Genomic DNA, 13,524 nt, shown 5'->3' with positions numbered 1-13,524 from the left:
TCAGAACTATATTGTAAACTATAATAATAATTATTATTAGCTTAAAAAAGGAGTGTGATTATCATTAACCATTCATTTTTCTAATTATTATTTTTTTCAACGGTGTATGTATTTTTGATACAAAAACATTCAAAAGCATAATATGGATGACAATTTATATACTCATTGGGTACCAATCATACCTATATACTAAATAAGATGATTTCTTGTATTGTTTGTCTTAGATTTCTGAACATAACATTAGAACACCTCATTAGGTGTATAAACATTTAGAACACATATTCCCGCTGTGTCCGTCCCTCTGTCCATTAGTTACCAGTATACATTGTTACGTTTGTTGGTATTAAGATATGTGTTTAATAACTGTAATTTATTAATAATTACTGTGCTATATAGCTACGATTGTTTGTATTAAGATATTTAATGACAATAAACTAAAATATTAGGGTTACCAGATGTTTTTTAAATTTTATTTGGAATTACCTATAGTTTTTTGCGTTTTATTAAAATGTGTTTGTAAACTGGGAATTTAGCACGCTCGCAGAGTGAGCTTTCCTCACTTGTATAAATACTATAATACCTACTTGAAATTATACACTTGACAATTATTATAATTTTTTTTTTTTTTTTATATAAACATATTATTATAATAATGACGTTATTTATAAAATAAATGGGCGTAGGTGCCTAATAAAATAAAATATGTATTCTTGAAATAAACATAATTTTTATTAACATAATATTGTCTCATTTCAGGTAAATAAATTACATTTTTCATAATATTCTATTAATCTAACTAGGTACCTATTTCTCGTAATATGTATTTGTGAATAATTATGAAAAAATTAAAAAAAAAAGCAACTAATTTTAACAGAATATAATATGCAGTAATATAACTTATTATGTATATATATTTATTCGTCGGAATTTTGACACTCGCGTGAATATGTTTTTGTGGCACCGACATAGTATAAACTATAAAGTACAATATATCATACCTGTAAACAATAACTTTAAAAATAAATCGTAGATTATGATTAATGACAATACCTTAACTATAGAAAAGTGTGACTAGATTCGTTAAGAATTTTGCTGTGCATCTATCGGACCTTTCCTTCGCCCATGACCTTTGGTGATCATAAATTATATTGTATAATTTTTCTATGATTGTCATATTATTTTATTCGACGCACAATCAGTCATTTATTTTCATTGATTATAAAAAGGTAATTTTAGTGTGAGTATTCTTAAATGGTTGATAGTTAGTATTACAACAGCATAATTATATTATCATGTTTCTGTAGGTATTTAAAAGTGTAATTCATAATCCAAATAAAATTTTAATAAAATGTATAAGTTTAATACAAATAAATAAGAAACTGAAAATTCGTTATGACGTATATGTATTCAAGTAGCTAAGTATAATAGGCATATTTTATGTGTGTGTGTGTGTGTGTAAAGAATCATAGTAATAGGCAAGCCTGGGAATGTTAATGATAATTTTTGATTAAGTTAAGTTCATAGAAAACGTTTTATAATATTTAAAGTTAATAGTTATCCTAATGTTCTTTTAACTCAGTTAAGTTAAAAGTTACACGGAGAATCAAAATTAATTTATTAAGTTAGGTTTTTTTTTATAAATATATAAATAGTCAGTAATATAGTTTAAAATAATAAAAAGTACATTTTATGCAATATGCCCCATCCATAATAACTGTATTATATTTAATATTTATTTATTTATGAACTAACGTAATTTGGATTTGAATAAAAGTAACTATACCTAGTTATTTATTAAGTTTATACTAATAAATATCAGTTAAGTTAAAATTAAATTTAAAATAGTTAAGTTGGTTGAAATTAACTTAACTTTTCACTTATTTTCAACTTTTTAACTCGTGATTATGCCCAGACTTGGTCGTAGGTATTCGCTACCAAGATTGCCTACCTGATAATATACTGCTGCGAACCAGAATTTTTATTCTGGGCCACGGAAAAGTTAAGATACATTTTGAACACCATACACCGAATATTAAATAACGAATTGAAAAAAGTTTGAGTCAAATAGAGTTGGTACATTTAACGGGCAACGAAGTGCACGGAATCAGCTAGTATATTATAAATATAACAGTAGGTATACCTAACACAATAGTCAATATAAATTTGCTGGGTACCTACAGGGCTACAGTCAACACGTCATTATGAGTTACAGAGATTATACGAATGTCCAATACCTATAGGGTTCTAAATTTGAAATATTTCACTTAAATTTTTCAATTGAAATACTTCAAAATTGAAAATTTCACTCTTCTTGAAATATTTCAATGAAATAATAAAAAATATTTTTTCTTTTTTTAAAAGTGTTCCGTTATAGATGATTAGAAATAATAAATTGATTACGCACTTACAATTTAAGGAAAACATATTATTTTTGTTGATTTATTATTTGATATTTGTATATTCTATATTATGTAGTGCTGAAAAATATTCCTGGCATTATTTTGAGAATAAAAACATTTTTTTACCCGAGTTTTAAAATATTGTTGTATGCGGACCATCAGCGATCCAAAAGATAATGGTTTAAAATAAACTTGAAGTCAATTGCAACAATGAATGAAATAATAGTGTATTTTCAGTAATTATAAAGTGTATAAAAGTCGTAGAATGTGTGTGTGTGTATATGTGACTGAGTGATGCAAAGGGGCTCTGGACTCATTATTTAATACACAGTTCATATACTTTGTTATAAGTATTATACATTTGTTAAACAATTATAACATATATGTAAATATGTTACATATTGTCTTTGTTTCATACAATAAACCAACTTTTAAAAATGTTCACTTAGAAGTTGACGACTATAAACTTTTAGATATAATAAACATTTTTTTTTTATTTTTCATCAAAATGAAATATTTAATGAAATTTTAAAACCCTACCAATACCTATAGATATTAAGTGAGACGTTTGAATAGCATTACTTCTATAGTTGTATTGAATGTATCTAATATTTTAAGTGTGATTATACAAATATACACAAGTACAAAATATAATGAGTGGTATGATAAATGATTTTGGTTTATCAGTTTTTCATTCTTTGATAACTATATAATTTCTTCGCATTTTGGCTAAAAATAACTTTGTATAGGTAACTGATGGAAATACAATTATACATAATTTAACATTATTAGCACAATGACAAAGTAATAGGAATTCAGTTAAAAGTCAAAACATTTAAAATAAATCAGTCGTAAACATATTTGTTGATACAATTTATTTTATGGTTTTAACAATGAAACGGTAGTTGAACGTAAACTAAAGTTTTATTTCTTCCAATATTTAGAGGTAACTGGTAGATATGACCATAAATAAAACCATTGAAATTCGGTCCACTTTGAAATTACCATTTTTTGTATAAACTAGTTTAATCATAATAATATTATGTTTACTCGATCATGTTACATTTATACTTTATTCATATCACATATACCGTTTAATGTCAAAATTTAAATTATTTTGATTTACAGTATTTTAGCGAGACATTGTTACAATATACACAACTTAATAATATAATCATTGTTTGATGCATTCATGTTATCTCCTCGTGTGTAGAATTATCTATTCGAGTTTTGCAGTGAACTTGACTTTGCATACTATTATTGTTACGAGGAGGTGATTTGTTTGATATTAGAATAGATGCTCTATCTCGGAGCTCCACCTATTCGACATTGAAACCTTGAAATTTCTAATAGGTTTTTTACGCTAACCCTTCGCGACTCGTGGTTCAGTCATATTTAATACGACACAGAGTAACATTCGCGAGATAAGAGATTTACGTATTTCACTTTTTCTAAAGTGTAGACGTTTATCCAGTGATTTTTAATCGGTATTTTTGCACAGTGATTTTAAACATTAAAAAAGCACAGTTGAAAAATATTTTGATTTAAAAAAGAAATACAATATCTTGTGTACCATATTGAATAAACGCATTCTTCTTCAAAAGCCACAACTACTATTGGATATATTATATTGTAGCTGAATGATTAAGAGTTGGCATTCAGTGAGTATTCATTTTCTATATAGAAACTATATATGTATTGTAACCCATTTATTTATTTTTCACAAAAACTTGATACTTTTGAATACAAGACATTAAAAAAGATAACTTGCCGCTAAAAAAAAAAAAGCATTTAAAGTCCTTGTCTTTAGTACCAGAAAACAAGCTTGAAATAAGTTTTAATAAGATTACAGCCGTCATTGAAATGTTGAAAATTTTCTTGTTTAAATATTTAATTTGTAAATTAATTTTGATTCAGTCGAAACAAGTTCATAAATAATAAGTAATGCTTACTTATAATATTTACATGCAAAGTTAATACACGTAGATATTATTAATTCTTATATTGTCAACAGTACAACTCGAAATTTAACAGCATTTTTACAAATGTTGGAGTAATTATTAAAAAACATATTTTTGATTACAATATATTCAATTTAATCGATTCCTTTTATCAATACTTCGGATAAGTTGTAGAAAAAATTTAATTTTAATACAATAATAATTTATGGGACACATATTTATATTAATTGTTATTGGTGTCATTACAAATATTAAAATACAAAAATATATGGTCAATAATATTAAAAGAAATAATTATCAAATGCAACATTTTATAATAAATATTTATTTAAATTTTTTTTTGAATTAAGTTAGATAAAATACAGATTGAAAATATTCAAAACTAAAAATTCTATAAAGCAAATCTAAAAATAAAATGTTTTGAAATTCATAAAGTATTAATATTAATGATAATAAAAGTCGTTTATTTAGAACTATTTTACATCTAATCATTATGAATTCATTTTAAAATTTATTTTTCATTAAAAAATAAAATAATTTTCAATCTATATACCTATATTTTTACGATAAGAAATTGTGATCTACAATAATAGGATGTGGTGGCGCATCGAGTGACAAAATTTCGAAGATTCGAACTCGAAAAGGATTAATTAATTTATAAATTTAAATTTAAAAACCAAAAATACGTTCAACATTTATTGAATACACTAATTTGTATTATATGAGCTGGCTGTACCTAATTATAACTATATGCCATCATAATTTCCAAAGTTGAAACAACAACAAATTAAATTACAATTTTGAAAAATGCTGGATAATTACGATTTTAAGTATACCTACAATTATTCTGAATTATTAATTAAATTCCTATTGTATGTGTAGCAGTTTTTTTTCGGTAGCTTTATTAGTTTTATGGAAAACAATAAAACAATTCCAAAAATAATCCGAATAATGTAAAAACTAGATAAAATAACCAATCTTTAAACCTTAGTCGGGTCCATATTATGAGACTCCTTGGGCAAAACTTTTACCTACATAAAAAGAAACACACCATTTTAAAACGAAGATAATCCTTTCACGGGCGGGTTTACAATGTCGATGAATTATGGCCGGTCGTCGATTTCTCAATATTGGCTCACTCGCCTCAGTGCAGAATAGTGATCTGTTATTATTTTGAAATTGAACATCACAACTATATCTCAATTGTTCAAAGCAATTCTGAACAAAATTTAGTCAAGTACAATTTTGAGTTAATGTTTTTTGGAGAATTTCGCCAAAGAAATGTTAGTAGAATTTGATTTAGTGATGTCCATAATGTATAATTGATTAATATATTTAGTATTATACAAACTTAAGCATAGGTTAAAGGCCTCGAAAGCGTTTCCTGATCAACGAAACGGATTATTTTTCAATTACACTGAAGTAATTTTTGAGAAAATTTAAATAAACAGTACAATGCCAGTTAAGAAACCAAGCAAATACATTTTTTTTTAAACTCTGGCCATTACGTGTAGTAAATCGAGGTTATTTAGAAACATTTGCCGTAATACACTATAATTTTACATAGCTTTTAAATATCAATACATATCTCTATACCTATTAGTCACTTAATTTTAAATGTATATAACTATTCTTGTATTTAGTTCAATACTGAGACATAAATTGTGTTGTAAACACACTTTGTTTTAAATCATATTTTTCCGCGGTGAAGGATTAATATAATATGACTTATGAATGTTAATTTACATAATTAATATGTGTGTGCCTTGGTTATAAATTAAATATTTATACAATATAAATAAATTATTATTCATGTTTAAAATTGAATACAACAATTTAAACAAAATAACATAATAGAATAATAATTTTTCAAAATAAACTTAGTAATTCGTAATCATACTAAAGATATACTGTAAAGCATCATGAGTTATCAATGTTAATTATTCGCATAAAGTAATACAGTACTTACCTACTTATAATATGCCCAATACAATATAATATATACCTAATTCTGATAAAAAATTAATTGTATATAATACGAGATAAAATATAATTTTTTTATTTCGTATAATTAATGAACGGAATCTTCAGAATTTTATAGTGAAGCTTACATTTTATGAAGATTAAATAAAGAACAAGTTTACGTTTGGAATTTTGAAAATATTATTTCACAATAGTTAATAACTACTTAAGTAATCAACACAAATAATAATCTATGACAAAGTATGTTTTATACGTAGAAATAATTTTAAATTACGTATCATGTATAATTTTTAATCATTTTGGCCACAAAAATAAAAATTTATTAATACTACCTAATACCATTATTTTTTAAATTTAATATTTAATATTTAGTTTTCAAAAAAATGCTGTCTATATTCAAAATAATAGACAGTATAAACATTTTATTTACCTACGCAATAAATATAATAAAAAAATGTGACTGCATAATTGAGTGCAAATCATGAATTCCTTATGAAAGTGTCACACACAGTTTTTCTATCTGTATTCAAAAGAATACACAGTTAATAATAATTTTACTTACGCATTCAATATATAACAAAAACAATGTCACCACATTATTGAGCGAAAATCTTAAATCCTTATGTGGTGTGTCACACACAGTTTTTACGATGATTACTATTGGTTGGTATTGTGTTCGACAGTGAAGATTGATGAAAATGTAAAATTTAGTTTGGCACATGATTTTAGGATATCACTTCACCACCGTTCAGATTTAAGTATTTCTTCTTCGGTAATTTTTTTCAACACCAAGTGAAGTAGCCAATTAAACATAGTTTGAGATAAATAAACTTCTCATTAATAATGAATGTAATTTTTGGTATTTCAATAAATCCATCCAACTATATATTTTATGGTTTAAATAGTAATTATATATTTATATGTTAATTATTAAACCAGCCTCTAGAAGTATTACCTACTTAGAATAAATACAAAACAAATATAAAAACTAATAAGTTCTTCTCCAATTATAATGATTTGTAAAAATGAAAACACGAGTTTACGGTATCATAATATGACGTATTATATGTAAATAAATCATCATCGGTGTACCTATACCTACTGTACCTACGTTCATTTTTAAATTAACCTAAACATGCCATTTTTAATGATCCCGCAATATCAATTAATTGTTTGGCATTATTATAGTGGTTATCACCATCGTTGTCCTCTACACGGATAACTACAACTTTTAATTACCCAAGGTAAAATTAGAGCAAAGCAGTTCAATATTGTGACTATATTTCCGTATGATTGAATAACTGAACAACACCACAAAAGTATTGCATCTTTCCGACGGTCTTTATCACGACTGCCGAACCGTGAAATTATTCCATAAATTATACACTGTGGTCTTTGGGTATCTGGTGGGCATATATTGTGGCTTGGATATTATGGACGATAAGTGCGTGTAATATTGTTGAGTCATTTAAAACTATGGCACAATTGATACGACGGATTAATAGCTATAATTTGGTTGTATACGTATATTAATGAATAAACGACGTAATAGCATCCAAAATATTAATTTAAAACCTGATCATCGTTTACAATTATTTAAATTACATAAAAACAATTAGTTTTTATAATATCATATAGGTACTGTATTATGTGAATAAATACAGGATCACGTGCCTTATTCGTAATAATATACGAGAGGAATCATTTTAACTTTAAATAGAATATAATTATTAGGTATTGTTCATTGTTATCCATCGAATAGGTACCTACCTAACGACTATAATTTACAACTTTTGTGACGGTAAAACTCAAATATACAATGGACAATAATATATAGGTACCTATCTAATTTATAGTGATATCTTGAAATACGATAAGTTATAAGTTTGTTTTCCAGTTTAATGCATTTCAAACTGTATTTGTAGGAATATTAAATTAATTTTTTTTAAGGTTGTAGAGTGCGTTAAATTCACAGCCGTATGGTAACGCTACGATTATAATATTATTTATTTATCAATTCTTTCTTATAATCTGCTTCTATTAAAATGGCTTGCTTTTTTAATATATAAAAAAATACAGGTTCAAATCATTCCGAAATTGTTTTGTTTTTAATTTTTTTTAAATAAAAGCTAAAAACTATTAACGATTGGATGGAAAAAAATATACGGAAAAGAAAAAGAACAATAATTATTATAATGTATATGCAAGTCGTACTATAGTAATTGATATGGAATTCTTATTTCTTAGGTTAGATCATATGATGCCAATGTGACGTATGTATACGTGTTCAACAAAAACAAAATAAATAGGCAATTACATTATAAAATAACATAATGTTTAAAAAAAATATATGATTTGAACAATATTTTCTTGTTATAATAAAATATAATATCTTCGTTATGGTCCGGTCATTACAATTTACATTATTCGATTGCAGCTATTAATTTATCATATGGACATAATACAAATTTTGAAACGATAATAAAAACGTATTACAATTTCTATTGACCTATAGTTAAAAATTGTAAATTATACCGTCGAACAACCAAAACTGAAATTTGAAATGTCTTTTTGAAATAGGTAGATAGTCTATTTCGGTGCTGTTTAGTCCAAAACTTTCTAGTGTATGACGCTCATTATTACAGAAAAGTAGTATTTAATGAGGAAGCTATATCTGTATAATATACCAGTATACCATTGATATGGTATCATCAATGCGACGGGACAACACAATAAAAACTGATTGATCAGACAAGAGAGTTTTGAACCTCGTTCGGCCGGGCCCAGTCAACCGTATAGGCAAAACAACATACATGAAAGCATCCATATTAATCTGTTATCTGTGATCACGGAAATGCAAAACATGAAGTAAGATGTCCATTATACTCCTATTAGTTCTTACGAACACGATTTCGGTTTTGATTCCGTCATGATACACTCATTTTCGGCGGGTCACTATTTATTTCACTATTATCAATTCAGAAATGATGTAATTTTGCTTCACTGCATATTATCAATCACCTTTCTCCCGATCACTGTAATATAATCATATAGGTTAAAAATATATGCATTGTGTTAAACGAAAACGTAATATCTCCATACGATCATATTACTGCGTGTTTGTGTTATGAAACCTCAACGTTCAAAATAATTAATCTTCATAAAACCTATTTTTGTTCTACATAATACTTTATATTGTCGGTATATTACAATATTTATAAGTAAATCCCCTGCAAACATCGCGTTATACTGTGACTATAGGTATGCAATTAGTAATACCATCTTAACCACGATACCACGTCATAATAAAGTAGGCGTACGTAGGTCATGATTTCCTAATCACCGTTATTACAGTTTAAAGGTCGTTATTGTAAGATACACAGTGAATTTTTATTTTTTATTTGGTGAACTCGTGTTATAATATTATAGTCGTGGATGTATCGTACGGTTTGTGGTTCAGTAATACGAAATGTACAGTAAAGCAGACGCATTAACATGATACTTAAATACATATTAGTTTGTTGTTAAAATGTCCGCACTAACGTTAACTGTTGTCTGTAATTAATTTGCAATGCAGTCGAAGACGGATTTTGAGACAATTTTCCATTTTCTATATTATAGTGTCCGTATCATAAATAAACCATAAATGTACCCAAAATTGTTGCACTATATGGCACAAACGACAATATATTATACTACCATATTAATATCACCAGGAAACGATTGTTAAATTTTTTCACTTTGACTAACGAGACTTACATAACATTGATTAATATTTTTTTTGTTTCTGTAACTTGTCTTGGAATAAAACCGTCGGTACCGCTAACCACATTGACGTGGCATATATTATATATATTTATACATATAGATGTATAAACCATATAACTTAATAATGTGACGTGCTGTATATCATATGGTTGTAAGTGGTAGGATTAGTGACCTGGACATTTTTTCGAACGATTACCTGTCCAGTGATTGTCTCCATCGATCATTATTGACCAATATTGTGTGTCAATCACAATATTTTGCAGTAAATTTATTTTAAAATACGATTAGGGAAATATAATAATATAATCACGTGTGTTTATAAAAAAAATACGAAGTAGACAAAACCTGACGTAGGTATTTTAATTAATTCATCATAAGTCACTTTAATAAACAACTTAATTTTTGTTACGTCAATTTAGATTTTCCAGTAGCTATTTTTAAGATATGATATTATGTAAGCATGGATACCCAACAAATTTGTAATTAGTATTTTTATTTTTTATCTTTTATACGTTATATACAATATATTTCTTTAGGAACAATAAGAATATGAGATAGGAGAAAAAAATATATATATACATGAAAAACTTGATGGGAGGAGTCACCCAGTGGTAACACTACCCTTACTTGAGATGAAATTTGTATTTAAAAATTTTATTTGGTACTCAGATATCCCTCTACAAACATTGACATACGGGGCCAAGAGCACGATTATAATGGTGGTGTAATTACATCACCAGAGAAAAAAATATTAATAATACCTATAGACTTTTTAAATGAATGTAGTTCATTTTTCGTTAATTTCTATGATAATGGAAAAAATACTATGACTGTACCTACAGGTTTTTCAGTTTTACAAGGACGGAAACAATGTGACTAATTATTTCTGAAAATAATTTAATATTATAGTTTATAATAAAACTAGTACAGTTATTTTGCATCAAACAAAAAAACACGTTAATAAAGTTTCCAACTAGAACTGAATGACTGATGACACTCTTTTAAATTAGTTTAATGCATCAAAATTCTCTGCTTACGAATATAAAATTAAAAATGTCATTCATATTGTCAATCAAAAATTAAAAACCTAAAAATAGTAATGACAAAAAATAGTTAAGAAATATTATTTGTTAATGACCTCAAATTAAGTATTAAAATAAAGTATTTTTAAAAAATGTTAATATATTTCAAAATAATATGAGCTAGAATCACCGAGTATTAACACCAAAAATATTTTACTCCTACTCTGTTAACTCTATACCGGAGAAGTCCAAACAATGTTAATAACTTAAAATTGGTCTAACTTATAAATATTTATTTTGAAGTATTATATCGGTCTTACTGGTAGGCGGTAGCCTTTAGTCTTATATTATTGCTTAAACATAACATAATCCTACAAATATATTTAAGTTCTTTGTTATATTTTAAACTAATGAACTTAATATTTTTTATTTATTTTTTTATTTATTTAATAAATTTATAATAATATCTAGATTATTATTTTGCATAATAATAGCTTGGAAAAATTAAATTTGTGTTTAGTGAATAACCTATATTATTCTATAAAATATTTAAAAAATAAATATATACCTCAGTACCATCGTCTTACATGTTGTGTATAATAATATAATTCAATGTAATCACTGAACTATAAAATATTGTTTTTGAATCTGCGTCTGTCGTATGAATACGGTAATTACGTCCACACAAGATTAAAGATAAAAAGTAAGCTAAAAATGTAATAACATTGATTGTAAATACAAATAAATAAATAGCATATAATAAAATCGATGGTACTTACCTAGTGTTTAAAAAATATAATCTTACGTTGTAGGAACATACAGGTTATATTGTATCCATTTTAATACTGTTTTCACAATATGCTTGGCCAAGACATACTGCTACTATTCAATTTTAATAGATTTTTATAATATTTACGATTATAATATTATAGCGTGCAAAAACATAAATTTACTATTATTATATTATTATTACCTATGTTACTAATACAACTTTAAATGGATTATTTAATTTTACCTATACGATACGATTAATGTACAATATTACATAATTTCTACGCGAGAAACATATACCTACCCACTTTGTTTTCCGTGCTGAACTTATTAAGAATATGACAAAAAGGGAAAGTTCATTAAGAACCCATATTACGAAATTTATTTTTTCATTTATCTAACGACGGTATTTTCAAAATACACTGCGCACCTAATACCTACATGCCTATTTATATAGCTACATTCATATTATCAGTCCGTACCATTATTATTTTTTATATGAACATACAACATGATATGATCAACAGTATTATGACTTGACACATATTACCTACACCGTAAAATCATCCTAGATGTATATATTTTAATGATTTTACATATTGATCAACTTTATTCAAAAATCGATATTACAGAGATGCAGATCTGGTTTGGTTCACAGCCCAATCTAGACACGATATTGAATTTATCGTATTTTTTTACATTTTTCTTACAACAGCTTTATTATATTACTAGCTGATCCCGTGCAATTTGTTGCCCGTTATTTTTTTTAGTTCCCTAAAACTACATTGTTATATGTATACTATAATGTTATATAGTGACAATATATAGGTAAATAATATTGAATAAATACAGTAATTACTAATTATTGGTATCTATATATTATTGTTGCAGCAAGTATATGATATAATATTATTGTTTTGAATGAGCAATTTTAAATATTTTAAATAAAGAGATCAATACATTCATTAGTACAGTGTAGAGGTATTTATCATGTGAATAAATAATAATTGTCGAAGAAACAATTTTTATATGTCAAATTTTTCAATTTACTTATATATTTTAGATGGCTATTTTTTATTTCATTTTAGTGATAAATAATTAATGATAATATTGTATTTATCGTGTAAATATTATATATACCTAGTTCTTCACATGCACAGGCCATAGAAATTATAATCAAAAATAAAATAGCTGCTATTATTTAATATTTTGTTAAAAGTGGAAGGTACATCTCATAATCAACGCAAGATATATGGTTAAAGGTTCGACATATATCTACCTCTTACGATAATTGCGGCAAAGATCAAGGACCTCTTGTGACGTAATAGGGTGCCTCGACGACGATAGGGAAATAACCGGCAATAGTAACGATGTAACCTGTTTGAACTCGATATAGCTACATGTACACTGTACAGTACGGCGAGATAGAACTTGAGAGTATGCGGACATAAAAAAAATTATTATTATTTTTCCATTCGTTTTTATTATTATTATTATTATTGTTGTTGATAACTATTATACAGACCACGCGTTTGACCGAGTGTGCTCTTCCCTGCTACAATGGCCAACCGGTTTTTTCCAGAAGAGACCTACTTAGTTGCGTAACGCGTATCCCCGGGC

The 13,524-nt window shown here is 26.2% G+C and overlaps 1 protein-coding gene across 1 annotated transcript in view; it reads left to right on the top strand.

Annotated features, from left to right (window-relative positions):
• Positions 1-3,783: 3,783 nt before the first annotated feature.
• The window catches only part of LOC100168235 (scavenger receptor class B member 1), a 44,785-nt gene continuing 35,044 nt past the window's right edge, over positions 3,784-13,524 (top strand). The window contains exon 1 of the mRNA XM_003247762.3: positions 3,784-4,060. The gene's annotated coding sequence lies outside the window, so the exon portion shown is untranslated. The remainder of the gene's footprint in view (positions 4,061-13,524) is intronic.

Source organism: Acyrthosiphon pisum, chromosome A1 (assembly GCF_005508785.2).
Source record: "Acyrthosiphon pisum isolate AL4f chromosome A1, pea_aphid_22Mar2018_4r6ur, whole genome shotgun sequence".
NCBI lineage: Eukaryota > Metazoa > Arthropoda > Insecta > Hemiptera > Aphididae > Acyrthosiphon > Acyrthosiphon pisum.
This window is presented reverse-complemented; position numbering and strand designations above follow the sequence as displayed.